We start from the raw sequence: 15,101 nt of genomic DNA on the forward strand, positions 1-15,101 counted from the left end.
ACTTCTTTTTCGCTATATAAAAAAATAGTCAAAGTTTAGTTTGTTTTGTTGTTTGATTTATTAACGTCCTATTAACAGCTATGGTCATTTAAGGACGGCCTCCCATGTATGCGGTGTGTTGCGTGTATGTTGTGCAAGGTGAGTGTACTGGGAGACTGCGGTATGTTTGTGTTGTGACTTCTTGTATTAGTGGAACTGTTGCCCTTTTTATAGTGCTATATCACTGAAGCATGCCGCCGAAGACACCAAGCAACACACCCCACCCGGTCACATTATAATGACAACGGGCGAACCAGTCGTCCCCACTCCCTGTATGCTGAACGCTAAGCAGGAGCAGAAACTACCACTTTTATAGACTTTGGTGTGTCCTCGGCCAGGGGACAGAACCCAGAGCCTTCCTCACGAGGGGCGAACGCTCAACTCAAAGGCCAAAAGTGAGGCGGTGCGAAGGGAGGCATTAGGAAAGATAAAGTCATTTAGGAAGAAGAGAAAAGATCAGATCTTAAAATTAGTCGCCTTTTACGATCATGCAATATGGGGCAGCAGATACAATTCTAACGCCCTACCTGCAGGGCAAAATAGAAATGCTATCAAAAAAAATTCACTGTCATAAAAAAGGCTATTCCCCGGTAAATAGCCATTTAGGACTATTTACCGTGGGGAAAGGCTATTTACCTGCATTCAAATTTGGCGGACTTTTCCTCTATAAGCGATTATGATTGGACGTCATCTGACGACGATTTCATGACGTCAGATGACATTTATGTGACGTCTTTGACGTTCCATCGCAAAGCGACAAGGCTGGTGTTTGGGAAAATGGCTGTAAACAGAACACGATTTTGACAACTTTGCGAGGAAACACTAACAAAGTTGGTAAACGAAAGAGACCGTGCAAATACCCAACAGGTTATCAAAACTGCGGTAAACATCTTGAAGGATTACCTCCGAGAAAAATCACTTGGAACGATCAGTGAACTTGAGGGTGAAACAAGCGAACATGTGAACGGTATTCTTCGAAAGTTTTACGCGGAGTTGAAAAAAGTTGATGGATCCCGATACACTAAAAAATCCATGATTACAATCAGGTATGGATTGCAAAAGTACTTTTTAAAGAAGCGCGATGAGGATATTATAAACGCCCGACGCATTTAAGAAAGCAAATGAAATGTTCAAGTCGGTGTTGGTGAACCTAAAAAAGGCAGGATTAGGGGATACGAAACACAAAGCTCCAATTGATGCAAAAGACATGGAGAAGCTTTACGCAAATGAAATTTGTTCTACAAATACCTCGGAGGGATTACAAAACCGGACAATATTTGAATATCTATACTATTTCTGTAATAGAGGCCGTGAGAACCATAGAGATATTCAGAAAAATGATTTGAACATCAATACTGATGCTACAGGGAGACGATAAGTCACCGTCACACCGTCGGCAAACAAAAAACCATCGAGGCGACGATTTAAGAGACAATGACAAGGAGGGACGCATGTATGATCAACCAGGTACTGTAACGTTGATTTTATTGATAGTTTTAATATTTCAAATTTGAAAAAGCGTATTTAAAGGTGTAGCTTATACAAACAATACCAAATTCGTTTACAATTACGTCGTGTTCATTTTTCATTAGCATTGACTTTTGTCATTTGTATGAGTTTAGTAAATAATGCATTTCATTTTCCTTCCTCTTCATATGTTTCTGGGAATCCTAATTGTCCTGTGGCTACTATCTAGAAATAACCTAAGCAAATTAAATCCTAACAATGACAACTTCTAGCAAAGGCCGAAGAAAAAACTGTCGATCAGTGCATGGATGTGTGGTATGATAATTGCGCTGTAGGTTAAAAATACTTTGAACAATTTCATGTCACGGCTCAGCAAAGATGCAGGTCCTCTCTGTTAAATACACCAACCTTTGTATACGGGCAACATGTAAGCACGACGATTGACCAAAAGGGAGTCGAAGCAAGGCACATCATGGGCATAAACGGGCACAAATCGAAAAACTCTATCAGGTTCTTATAGTGAGAGACTAAGTGAAAACAAGAAAACGCCAAATTTCGGACATAAGTGAAAATGTTGTCACACAGCAAAGTCTCCAAAAACTACACAACTCTGTCAACGGAAATGAACTAGCTACATGCTTTTCCAACGACGAATTCGAAAGTATAATGGCTGACATTACTGCATATGAGCTAGCCGCTACTAGGACAAATGTCTGCAATAACATCCCAATGAGTACATCAGGCTATATTCCAGGAAATTTCCATCTCAATAATTGCAATGTTACCATCAATATCACAAAGTAGAATTAACTGGATCATATACATACTGACTGTTGTTATGGAATATTTATATATGTTATCTTGTTTACTGTTTGTGCATTTCTTGAATATCAATAAAATTTCATTAATTTAATACAGTATTTCAGTTGTGTTTTTTGTCAGAACTATAATTATAAAACACGGACATGGTCAGAGGTATGTATGGGTATTATGGTGCGAACATATTTTACCAATAAAATGTTCTTGATTTTACGCGTCATTTAATCACGATGACATCTTCGTCACTGTAATAGTATACACCATGTATGCTTTTTTACATAGCGAAAATGAAGCAAAGGTATAATAAAACACTTATTGAATGGGTATATTCGGGAAATAGCACTTTTATGGTTCCCAGAGACACGAACTATCTTCCGAAACAGTTCGTGTCTCTGGGAACCATAAAAGTGCTATTTCCCTCATACCCATTCAATAAGTGTCTACTACCATTTCAATCAACTTTTTATACATATTGTTGATCACACTGTATTGATCTTGAATTTTTGTTTGAACCTACCAAGTCCCTTATTTCCTTTAGGGGATGAATTCGACGTGGGCTTCCTCATTTTAAGTTCTTGATGACGTTTCGAAACCAGTTGTATGATGGACCATTCCGTCCCACATTGCTGCTTCTTCCTTTTTTTCTTTTTTTATACCTCTCAAAAACAGTTATTATCTTAAAAGTGAGTGAATTCGACGTGGGCTTCCTCATTTTAAGTTCTTGATGACGTTTCGAAACCAGTTGTATGATGGACCATTCCGTCCCACATTGCTGCTTCTTCCTTTTTTCTTTATTATACCTCTCACAAACAGTTATTATCTTAAAAGTGAGGGGAAGCGATCGTTCCTGGCAATATTTCATATACGAAATGAGATACACCTCTTCCTGCTGTGACAGAACTCTAATGGACTAGCCCTAAGTTGACCCCGGCAATGACGTTTTAATGTCATATGGTTAATTTGATGTTTCCTGGCGGATTGTCTGATGGGCTTGCCATTTTTGACATCTTGTATTGTATCTTTAAAGCGACTTTTGTCGTAATTTTTGTATTTGACTGAATAAAGTGAACGAGAGAAAGTTTTAAGGTTTTTCTTTATCATTTCCATTATAATTACGAATTTAATAAGAATCAAATTTTGTCCAAATACATAGACATCGGCTTTACAAGAAAAATCGAACTGAATATCATTAAGAGGACTTGGTATTAGATTGACTTGACTTGATGGAATTACAGAACATTTTCTTTCTATTTGATTTATACAGCACAGTATTAAGCTATTTCTGTTCTAATATAAAGTGTACATTGGAAGTGATGTAGGCCACAGGAATGTTTTTATCTTTTTAATGTATTAAATATATTGTACATAACTCACGATAAAATAAAAGTTAACAATTTACCACATATCGGTCAAAAAAGTTATGCTTGGTTTCATGAATATGCGAGGTTTGGCAGAGGAGTTTTTCATCAAAGAGTTTTTGTAAATGTTCAGACAAGTTAGTTTTCCGTGTTATCGGTAGCAATTTTCTTTTTCACCTCATTGACACAAGTTCATCGGGGTAGGTCCTGACAAAAATACACCACAGTTCTAGGCTGCTGTCAGGGAGAAAGACTAACTGTATCGATCCACCATAACGAGTTTAAAATGATTCTGAACTGTGTAGGGTCCGTATTAATAAAGTACTTGTCAACACTAGGAAGGAACATGTTATTCAAGAATGATCAACTAACCATATTGAGAGTCTCTCTACTAGTGTAAGAACGTAAGTATGTAATGCGCATACCCATCCGGACTCCTCTGTGGCAGGGATGATTATAGGTTAATAATTTGTAGTCTCGGGTATCCTCCGATGAATTTAGTGTAGATACCGTGCCATCTGAAGAGTAATCGCTCAATGCTTCGTTTGGACCATAATAGGTCAAGACTTCTCTGGTGGTCCGCTAGGCATTAATTGTCTAGCAGGCACTACTCTAAATTAAGCTCACGCCAGCTGTTACTGGGTAAGGTTCTCAAATGGTCTTTTGTTACCCGGTTTCTTTACTTCCTCCTTTGTTCTGTCTTCAATAACTTCTGCTTGCCTTCTATATTGTAATTTGGGTGTACATTCGTCTTGTGCCTCACTTATTCGCTGTTCCTTCCGTAAGCACCGCCTCACTTTTGGCCATGAGCTGAGCGTTCGCTCATGTGAGAAGTAGAAGTATCTATCTTCCTATATTTTGGTATATAAACGCATCTCACTTATGTTTCTTGCCTTCTCGATTGCTTTATTAATTATTGTCACCGGGTTTCCTCTTTTCCGGGCGGCTTCCTATTCGAAGTGATCCCCGTCGCTATCAAGTAGTATTTTCTGCATTTGAATTGACAAATGTTCCTACATGTATTTCAATCACAGGTCATTATCCTGTCCCAAGCTAGGTTATGGCATTTTTATGCATGTCTTTAGAACAAGTGCGTATGAAATGAATTAAAAAACATGAACTCAGTGGTTATACATTGACATGGTTCCCATCTTGAAAAATAAGAGACAAAGAATGGTTTTCGATGGATTCAAATCTACTTTTAAAATCATACAGCCAGGGGTATTTCAGGGATCTGTCCTGGGACCATACTTATTTTTTTGTAGGTGTTGATTTTTCTTTTAATGTAAAATTATTTGCTGCTAATGCTCCTTTAATTACTCTCGTGAAAGATTAGGAAATTCAAAACAGTGATATGCGAAAATTGTCTTCATGGGCTGATAAATATATGAATATATATGTGGGGCATACTCTTTAATCCTGATAAAACTGCATGTCTTCTTTTCTGGATGGAAGTCGACTCCCAAATATTACATGCACATTTATTTTTTTAACAATATAAAACAAGAGGCCCATGGGCCTTAACGGTCATCTGACTCATGGCACAAAACAACAAAGTCACAGTATAAAGTATTGGTTAACGATTAATATAAACAATACAAGGAACTCCTTAGTTGAATCACAGGTGTTCGTTTCAAACTGGGTCACTATAACTCGGCGGCCAAATAAAGTACCCATTTCAGAAAAAGTATGATTATTAACCAACCGTATAGGATATGATAATAGGAATACTCTCAATCGAAAGTATTTGGTATATGATACGATATATATCATGCCGTATAAACAAGGTACAGAAACATCGGAAAACAGCCAGATTTACTGGTTCGGAACACTGTGGTGTCCTCCGATAAACACACGCCAGGACTCTAATGCGTAGCTCAAAAAACCACTGCATGTCAACGCTTCAGCGTCATAAGAATGAAAGTTTGGTGGTAGAAAACAAACTTACCGGTTAGTAAATCCATGGATAAATACCATCCATTTGCCTAACGTAGCCCTTTGAAATTTTCCGATTGAAAAATTTATGTCTCTAGCCGCCATGTAAGTATGTGTGCAGTAGATTTGTTTTGTCGGCGTTGATTGGCTCTCGAAAATTAATTGACCAATCAACGCCGAGAAAACAAATGTACTAACACACATATCAACATGACGGCTAGAGACGCACATTTTTTCAATCGGAAATTTCAAAAGGCTGTATTGAGCAAATGGATGGTATATAGATTAAACACTAACATACCGGTAAGTTTGTTTTTTACCAAACTTTAATTCCTATGAAGCTGAAATGTTGACATGCAGTGGTTTTTGAGCTACCCATTAGAGCCCTGGCGTGTTTTATCGGATGACACCGTAGTGTCCGACCAGTTGAAAATCTGGCTGTTTTCCTATGTTTCTGGATACCTAGTGACATTTATACGGCGTGATTTATATTGTATCATATACCAAATTAAAGATAAATTATCTGGCTGTCGATTGAGAGTATTCCTATTATCATATTCTATACGGTTGGATAATAATCATACTTTTTCTGAAATTGGGTAGTGTTATATGGCCGGCCGAGTTATAGACCTTGACCCAGTATTATACTTATACTTATATTAGAAAACGAGCACCTGTGGTTGAATATGTAAGTTTCTGAAAAAGGTAAATGTCATTTGTTGAACAAACTTGGTAGCCCTTCATCCAAATATGTCGAAACCCATTCAAGGATTAATATAAGGAGGAGTCAGATTTTAAAGCCATTTTCAGCAAAGCTCCCATTTTGGACTTTCGGTCATACTATCCCCATGGGTCTTACCTCGGTCCTTTATAAAATATGATTGTCCTTACCTAAAGTTCCCCCTTCTGAATCAATCAAAACCACTATAGACCAATTTTCATTGAGATCGGAGACTGAAACCTTAAAACAGGAAGTGGGCCAGCGGCCATCTTGGAATACCAAAATCTTTACGAAAATGTTTGCATGTTGTTCAGCATCAATTAAAACCCCTATAGACCAATTTTCATTGAGATCGGAGACTGAAACCTTAAAACAGGAAGTGGGCCAGCGGCCATCTTGGAATACCAAAATCTTTACGAAAATGTTTGCATGTTGTTCGGCATCAATTAAAACCCCTATAGACCAATTTTCATTGAGATCGGAGACTGAAACCTTAAAACAGGAAGTGGGCCAGCGGCCATCTTGGAATACCAAAATCTTTACGAAAATGTTTGCATGTTGTTCGGCATCAATTAAAACCCCTATAGACCAATATTTATTGAGATCGGAGACTGAAACCTTATAAACAGGAAGTGAGCCAAACTAAAATTAAGAAAATTTGCCCTTTTGGGGCCCCCCACCCCTCAGTTCCTAGGGTTCAGACCAGACTCAATTATATAAAATATAATTGTGTTCCCCAATGATGCCTTCACACCAACTATGGATAAAATTCCATCCAAGGGATGAAGGAGGAGAAGGATTTTTAAAGCTAAAATTAAGAAAAATTCCCCATTTGGGCCCCACCTCTCAGCCCCTAGGGTTGGACCAGGCCTCATTTTATATAAAAAAATGATTGTCCGTCCCCAATGATGTTTCACATCCAATATGGATGAAATCCATCCAAGGATGAAGGAGAGATTAGGAGTTTTAAAGCTTAAAAAACGAAAATGAAAAATTCGCCCACACTTTTAGAGGCACCGCCACCCTCATGCCCCAAGGGTCACACCATCTCTCAAATATATCAACTATGGATTGTCCATTCCTAATGATGTTTTAACCCATCTAAATTTGGATGAAATCCCCATCCACGGAGTGCACAAGTAAGGCAGAGAGGCAACAAACCCTAGATAAAAGATAGCGAAAACAAGTCTCTTTGGAATTTGTAAAGCTAATAATAGATACTTGTCCCTTTTTGGGCCCCACCCCTCAGCCCTTACGGGTCACACCAGAGATCTAAATATTAAAAATTATGAAAGTCCTTTACCTAATGAAGTTTCACACTATATATGAATGAAATCCAATCCTACGGATGAGGAGGAGTAGGATTTTCCAAGTAAAATTAAGACAAAATTTGCCCTTCTTTGGGGCCCCTGCCTCAGCTGACCCCTAGGGGTCGGCACTCAGGCTCATTTATCCATAAAATAATGCATTGTCCTCTACCCAAATGACCGTTTCTCCTAAACCAAATAATGGATGATAATCCAGTCCAAGGATGAAGTTTGGTAGATAGGATTTCGGTAACGAGCATTTACACCATTACTGAAACTTTTGCTCCTTTTGGGCCCCGCCACCTCTGACCCTAGGGGTACGGTACCAGTTCTCCATTTATATAAAATATGAAGTTGTCCTTCCCTAATGATGCATTCACATCAAATATGGATGAAACCAATCAAGGGATGAAGGAGGAGTAGGATTTTAAATCTAAAATTAAGAAAATTTGCCCTTTTGAGGCCCTGCCCCTCTGACCCTAGCGGTCGGACCAGCTCATTTATATATAAAATATGATTGTCCTTCCCCAATGATGAAGTTTCACACCAAATATGGATGAAAATCCATCCAAGGATGAAGGAGGAGTAGGATTTTAAAGCTTAAATAAGAAAATTTGCCCTTTTGGTGCCCCACCCCTCAGCCCCTAGGGGTCGGACCAGGCTCATTTATATAAAATATGATTGTCCTTCCCTAATGATGCTTCAAACCAAATATGGATGAAATCCATCAAGGATGAAGGAGGAGTAGGCTTTTTGTATAAATAGTCTTACGCACGACGCACGGCGCACGACGACGACGGACGAAACACGATGACAATAGGTCATCCTGACCTTCGGTCAGATGACCTAAAAATCATGTTACAAATCATAAGCACCTACTAGCAGTATATTTCAACTCAATGGCAAATTAAACAGATAGAATAAACTCAGATTGCTGAAATTTAAACTATTTAACCTCCTTTATTCAACTTGAAGCAACACGGAATATTATATCCAGTTTAAAAAGTAAAAAAAAAAGCCATCCTGTATAATCATCATGGGGAAAGTTCCGATGGACGCAAAAAAGTATGGCAAATTGTACTCCCAGAATCATTAAGGTCATGGGCAATGAAACAGTTGCACAGTAACATCCCCGCAGGATACTAAGGTATAGTCAAAAGCCTAGCTTGCGTCCGCCTACGGTTTTACTGGCAAGGGGTAAGAAGGAATGTCGTGTAAAGTATGCGGATGACTGCATCCAGGAAAAAAAAAGACCCACATCAACACCATTACTTTTAATTATAATGTAGCTGCACCACTGGAGAGGGTAACCATAGACATTTAAGGTTTGTTTGTTGTGTTTGATTTATTAACGTCCCTCAGCTATGGTCATGTAAGGACGGCCTCCCATGTATGCGGTGTGTTGCGTGTATGTTGTGCGAGATGAGTGTACTGGGAGACTGCGGTATGTTCGTGTTGTGTCTTCTTGTATAGTGGAACTGTTGCCCTTTTTATAGTGCTATATCACTGAAGCATGCCGCCGAAGACACCAAGCAACACACCCCACCCGGTCACATTATACTGACAACGGGCGAACCAGTCGTCCCACTCCCTGTATGCTGAACGCTAAGCAGGAGCAGAAACTACCACTTTTATAGACTTTGGTGTGTCTCGGCCAGGGGACAGAACCCAGAGCCTTCCTCACAGGGGCGAACGCTCAACTCAAGGCCAAAAGTGAGGTGGTGCCAAGGGAGGCATTAGGAAAGATAAAGTCAGTTAGGAAGAAGAGAAAAGATAAGATCCTAAGTTTAGTCGCCTTTTACGATCATGCAATAGGGGCAGCAGGTACAATTCTAACGCCCTATTTAAGGACCCTTATCACCAAGTAGTAATGATAACAAACATATCCTTATGGTGGTCGATTATTCACTATATGGTTTGTTTGATAGTGAGTGAAGCTTATCCATTACTGATATCCTAGTCATATCAATCAAAAAAATATTTCATTTTATTGCCACGCATCGTAAAAATATTTAGCCATTTATAACATATATGTACAAGTAATTTTTGAAGATGCTAGAGACAACACATGTGGGTGATTTACATATAGGTTCCAGAATAGAGTGATCGGGAAGACAATTTGGTGCTCCGTGTAAGTGCGGAACGACCTCACTAATAGTTACTACATTTTAATTCTATAAACCGACCTAATTGTTCGCACGTTACTAACACATTATCAATGACTGACTTCCCTTTCTGTGATATACATGTAAATTGTTTTCATTCTTGCTAAATCTTTCTTTTAAAACGCACAAAATTCTGAGAGTACACAAATCTTTGAAATAGTCACTAAAAAACTGTTTTTCCCAATAGTGTAGTCTCTGTTGGCCACACCATACACGCAACACACCGCATACATGGGAGGTCGTCCTTACATGACCATAGCTGTTTAAGTGAATAGTCGGGCAAAGAAAACCAGTCTAAATGCGTTCATTGGCCTTCCAAAAGTTCTCACATATTAATACGACGGCCAAGTTCTGCTTACGTTTCCCAGTTCTGACCATTAAAGTAAAGGAAAGTTGAAAGCATTAAAAGCGAGGCCGCGTGTAAATGTAACCTCGGACATAGTCAGCCGGGAGGACGTTTTAGGATTCCTATACACTTTAAATTAATTTCTTCGCACGCAGACAGATTTTAGCGAGTGATTGTATTTTTACATTTCATAAGAAATTATACTGGATACATTCACACCATTTTTACCGACTTTAGCCATCCTTGCCCGACTGTTCACTTTAATAGGACGATAATTAATCAGACAAACAAACAAACAAAGCAGTACATGGGAGGCCGTCCTTACATGAATATAGCTGTTGATAAGACGTTAATTATCAAATCCACTCCATGCAGGTAGGGCGTTAGAATTATACCTGCTGCCCCTATTGCATGATCGTAAAAGGCGACTAAATTTAGGATCTTATCTTTTTCTATTCTTTCCTAACTGACTTTATCCTTCTAATGCCTCCCCTTGGCACCGCCTCACTTTTTGGCCTTGAGTTGAGCGTTCGCCCCCTGTGAGGAAGGCTCTGGGTTCTGTCCCCTGGCCGAGAGACACACCAAAGTCTATAAAAGTGGTAGTTTCTGCTCCTGCTTAGCGTTTTAGCATACAGGGAGTGGGACGACTGGTTCGCCCGTTTGTCAGTATATAATGTGACCGGGTGGGGTGTGTTGCTTGGTGTCTTCTTCGGCGGCATGGTCCAGTGATATAGCACTTATGAACAGGACAAAAGTTCCACTATACAAGAAGACACAACATGAATGTACCGCAGTCTCCCAAAACATGCACCTCCACAACATACACGCAACACATCGCATACATGGAAGGCCGTCCTTACATGACCATAGCTGTTACTTAGCCCTGTATCCCAAACAAACCTAGGAGTCAATCCGAGAGCGTGTATCAAATCGGAGACGACAGACAAAAAATGGCCGAGATCGGTTATCATCTGTTCGGCATGACAATAAATGAGCGTGGGGATCGCTTAGGGATACCAATGTGCAATTTTCATAAGTAAGCGAGTTTATATTGAGGATCTGCGCTTCAGGAATGCATTCGTTGAATGGATGGCGATTTTATTCGGTCTATGCTCATTAGGGAATCGTGACCTGGGGATGTACTTTTCCGACTAACGATTTTCACACGAATCATCGTAATTCAACTTTCGATATGAAATAAAATTCGCCCATAATCCCATTATATCATATGCCATAGTGACCACTAAGGAATTGTTTTCAATGTAAGCTATAAAATATATTCAAATCGGATGATTTTGTGGTATTCAGAGCATTTTGAAATTAATAACCACTTTTTCTAGAAATGGGATACAGGGCTAAGTAAACAGCCTTTCAGTATTTTTAGTAATTTTTTTGCGCGTCGTAAACCTGTCGATTAACATATCAGTAAATGAAAGTTGAAGGCAGTTACAGCGAAAATATAATTGAACGATGACCGATACAATAAGGCAGTTAATATGAATCACCACGGATAATATTGAGGTGTAAATAGTAGATAAACGCTAGGGTATCAAATACAGGTGAGCGATGATAGATTTACAATACAGATAATGCTTAATATGCATCTTCAAACAAAGATAACTACATTTGCAGATAACCGATCGAGTAGTAGTGTACAGCGATATACATAGATAACGCGAGACACAAAGTTTATGGGCGTATATATACATATATATGAAGGCTGAACAGGTGTTTAATAGGAACTGTGTATGGCAAGTAAACGTGGTAAGTGTCATGGCCAAGGGAAGGTGTCTAACATGTGTGGGATATGTACAAATTCTGAAACTGTACATTGGTATTGTAGAAATTGTCAGGAGAATTTGTGTGACCAATGTAAATATGATCACAAACGCAGAAGGAAAACAAGAAACGAAGACATCGTAACCAATTCAGAAGGCGAACACTCACGGCGAGGCCATAATCCCTATGGTATGTAAAATACACCCCGGCAAACCATGCGACTTGTTCTGTAGCCATTGTGACGTCATAATTTGTTTGTTTGTTTGTTTGTTTTATTAACGTCCTATTACAGCTATGGTCATGTAAGGACGGCCTCCCATGTATGCGGTGTGTAGCGTGTATGTTGTGCGAGGTGAGTGTACTGGGAGACTGCGGTATGTTCGTGTTGTGTCTTCTTGTATAGTGGAACTGTTGCCCTTTTTATAGTGCTATATCACTGAAGCATGCCGCCGAAGACACCAAGCAACACACCCCACCCGGTCACATTATACTGACAACGGGCGAACAGTCGTCCCACTCCCTGTATGCTGAACGCTAAGCAGGAGCAGAAACTACCACTTTTTATAGACTTTGGTGTGTCCCGGCCAGGGGACAGAACCCAGAGCCTTCCTCACAGGGGCGAAACGCTCAACTCAAGGCCAAAAGTGAGGCGGTGCCAAGGGAGGCATTAGGAAAGATATAAGTCAGTTAGGAAGAAGAGAAAAGATAAGATCCTAAATTTAGTCGCCTTTTACGATCATGCAAATAGGGGCAGCAGGTACAATTCTAACGCCCTACCTGCAGGGCCAATGACGTCATAATGTGTGCAGTGTGTCTTGCACAGACACATCAACAACATGCTTTCAAAGCAATAGAAGAAGAAATGTTTTTGCAGAAAAAGTATATGCAAGAGGAATTAAACACATTGAGGTCACATGTTAGTCAATATGACACTCAACCTAAACAAGATAGCATACCCTTCGAGGAGAGCGTCGATAGCGCTCGATAGCGCTATTAAGGATGTAGAATCTAGGAGATCAGAACTAAAGGCCAACGTTGATTCTATGGCCGACTCATTAATTACAGAATTATCGTCGCTTCTTAAAGAATTTAAAGAATCAGATGATATCTTTTGCCGGCGTCACGAGAAAAAGATCAGGAGATGAAGGTGCTGATTCGGGATATCGAGGAGGAAGTGAAGGAAACGTCAAGAATATCATTCCTTCTTTGAATTGACGAAGAGACTTAAAACTACTAAATCGCTTTTCGATACCTCTACTGAAAATGTGGTATCTAGTCCTCCACGTTTTTGTATCCGGTATGATTAACAAATCCCAGTTAAAATCAATGCTAGGCTATGTTCAAGTCGGCCATGACGTCGCACGCTATGACAAGAGGAATACTGATAGTGCGCATGTCAAACAAATATCTACTTTCAAAGTTCCACAACAAAATGGCATCATCTGGATATGTCCTGCAGACAACAACCACGTGTGGATATCCGTATTTGGCAGTAAGGATTTGATTCTAGTTAACAAAGACGGAACGGTCACAGAGAGTGTGAAGCTGGAATTTTTACCGCGGTCTCTGGATTTGACCACTAGAGGGGTACTCTTGATGACACGTTATGGTGGATCATCACTTATAAATAGTCTGTACGACGACAGACGGGTCACTAAGTTTTGCTGATATCAGTCCGTTACAAGCTGGGTGTATTAGTGTGGGTAACAATGACGAGGTGGTTGTTAAGTACTAATTCACCAACAATACTGATACTGAACAAATTCGGAGACGAAGTCCGAAAACTTTCTTGTGGAGGAAACGGAGAGAGTACCGTCTGTTTGACCACAGGACATGTCGCTGTCGTGGTAAAGAGGGCTAATTCTCAATATGATCTGGAATTAAAGGATCAATTTGACCATACTGTGTATGCATGGGGCGGGGAACTGGGCGATGGTAGGAGGGTCAGTGAGATGTTACTTTTGTCAAACATGCCATGATACGTACGACAGGGTGTTTGTTCCTGATTATGTCAATAACCAGGTATATGTTGTACCTGGAGACAGTACGAAAGCTATCTGTCTCCTGCACCAAAGACATGGAATCACAGGTCCTACCGCCGTAGGTTTCGATTGGTTTGGACATATATGGATCGGGGTGTCAGGATGGGTCTGTACACGTGATAGAACTTTAACGCTCTAAAGGGTACTGGGTCGCATTCGTTTATATAATCCTGTCGGATCTGCAGATTTCAATACAGGCCTTGGAGGACGTTGTCAAGGCTCGGCCTGAAAAAAGCATACATTCACAAGAACTATCTCCCTTTACGTATCATGAAACGATACCAACAAGGTCCACACCATGTCAATTAAAATATAATCGATACTGTACAGGGATTAGTACTTTTAGGAACTAATGATTATCACCCGAAAAATAATATACGCAGTGCGCAGCATTTTTAATGAAAGGGGATCAAAGGGTATATTGAAACATTCATAATTCTGACATAGGCATAGAAATAATATAAGTTAATTAGAACTAGTGTTATTATAGGATGCTGTATACGGATCTCGAATTCATTAATCAGAAGTAAAGGCATGTCATTTCAAAAGCACATTCGACTGGTTTAATGCTAGCTTCTACATACATAGTTTTATCTCCGACTTGTGAAATAATCTTCGATGTAAAAAGACAACATAAAATGTCAAACATATAAAAATTATGCAATTTACCCATCAAACCGTACGGCGGAAACTTAATTTAAAACGTTATCTAGACAATTTAAGTTACGAATATTGGACACTATAGAAATGAACTTAACGAAACCATATACTTAATGAATATAATTCAATAAATTACTTTTGCAGATGAAAAGGTTTATACATGTATACTCAATATTTGGTATTATCTAGTTTATGAAAATCAGGTACAAGTTAGTCCAAGTTAAGATCGAGCTGTAATTAAAAAACAGATCGACGTATACTAATCATGAGTGAAGACTGAACTTCTGACAAATTACTTTTTATGAGACATAGCTGTAGTGATTGAAAAAGTTGGATTGGAAAATAATGTCTTCACTTCCTTATGGTAGATCTAGACAGCCAACGTCCCACCCTTTTTTACAGGGATTGAGTCACAATGTCTTAATTTTTATATTGTTAGTGGGATACCGCCCTCATACAACCT

General features: G+C 39.3%; 1 pseudogene; it reads left to right on the forward strand.

Moving 5' to 3' along the window:
- The first annotated feature begins 11,893 nt into the window (after positions 1-11,893).
- On the forward strand, positions 11,894-14,117 carry LOC138312100 (uncharacterized; annotated as a pseudogene).
- The last annotated feature ends 984 nt before the right edge of the window (positions 14,118-15,101 follow it).

The sequence above is a fragment of the Argopecten irradians genome, unplaced genomic scaffold (genome assembly GCF_041381155.1).
Source record: "Argopecten irradians isolate NY unplaced genomic scaffold, Ai_NY scaffold_0206, whole genome shotgun sequence".
NCBI classification, from domain to species: domain Eukaryota; kingdom Metazoa; phylum Mollusca; class Bivalvia; order Pectinida; family Pectinidae; genus Argopecten; species Argopecten irradians.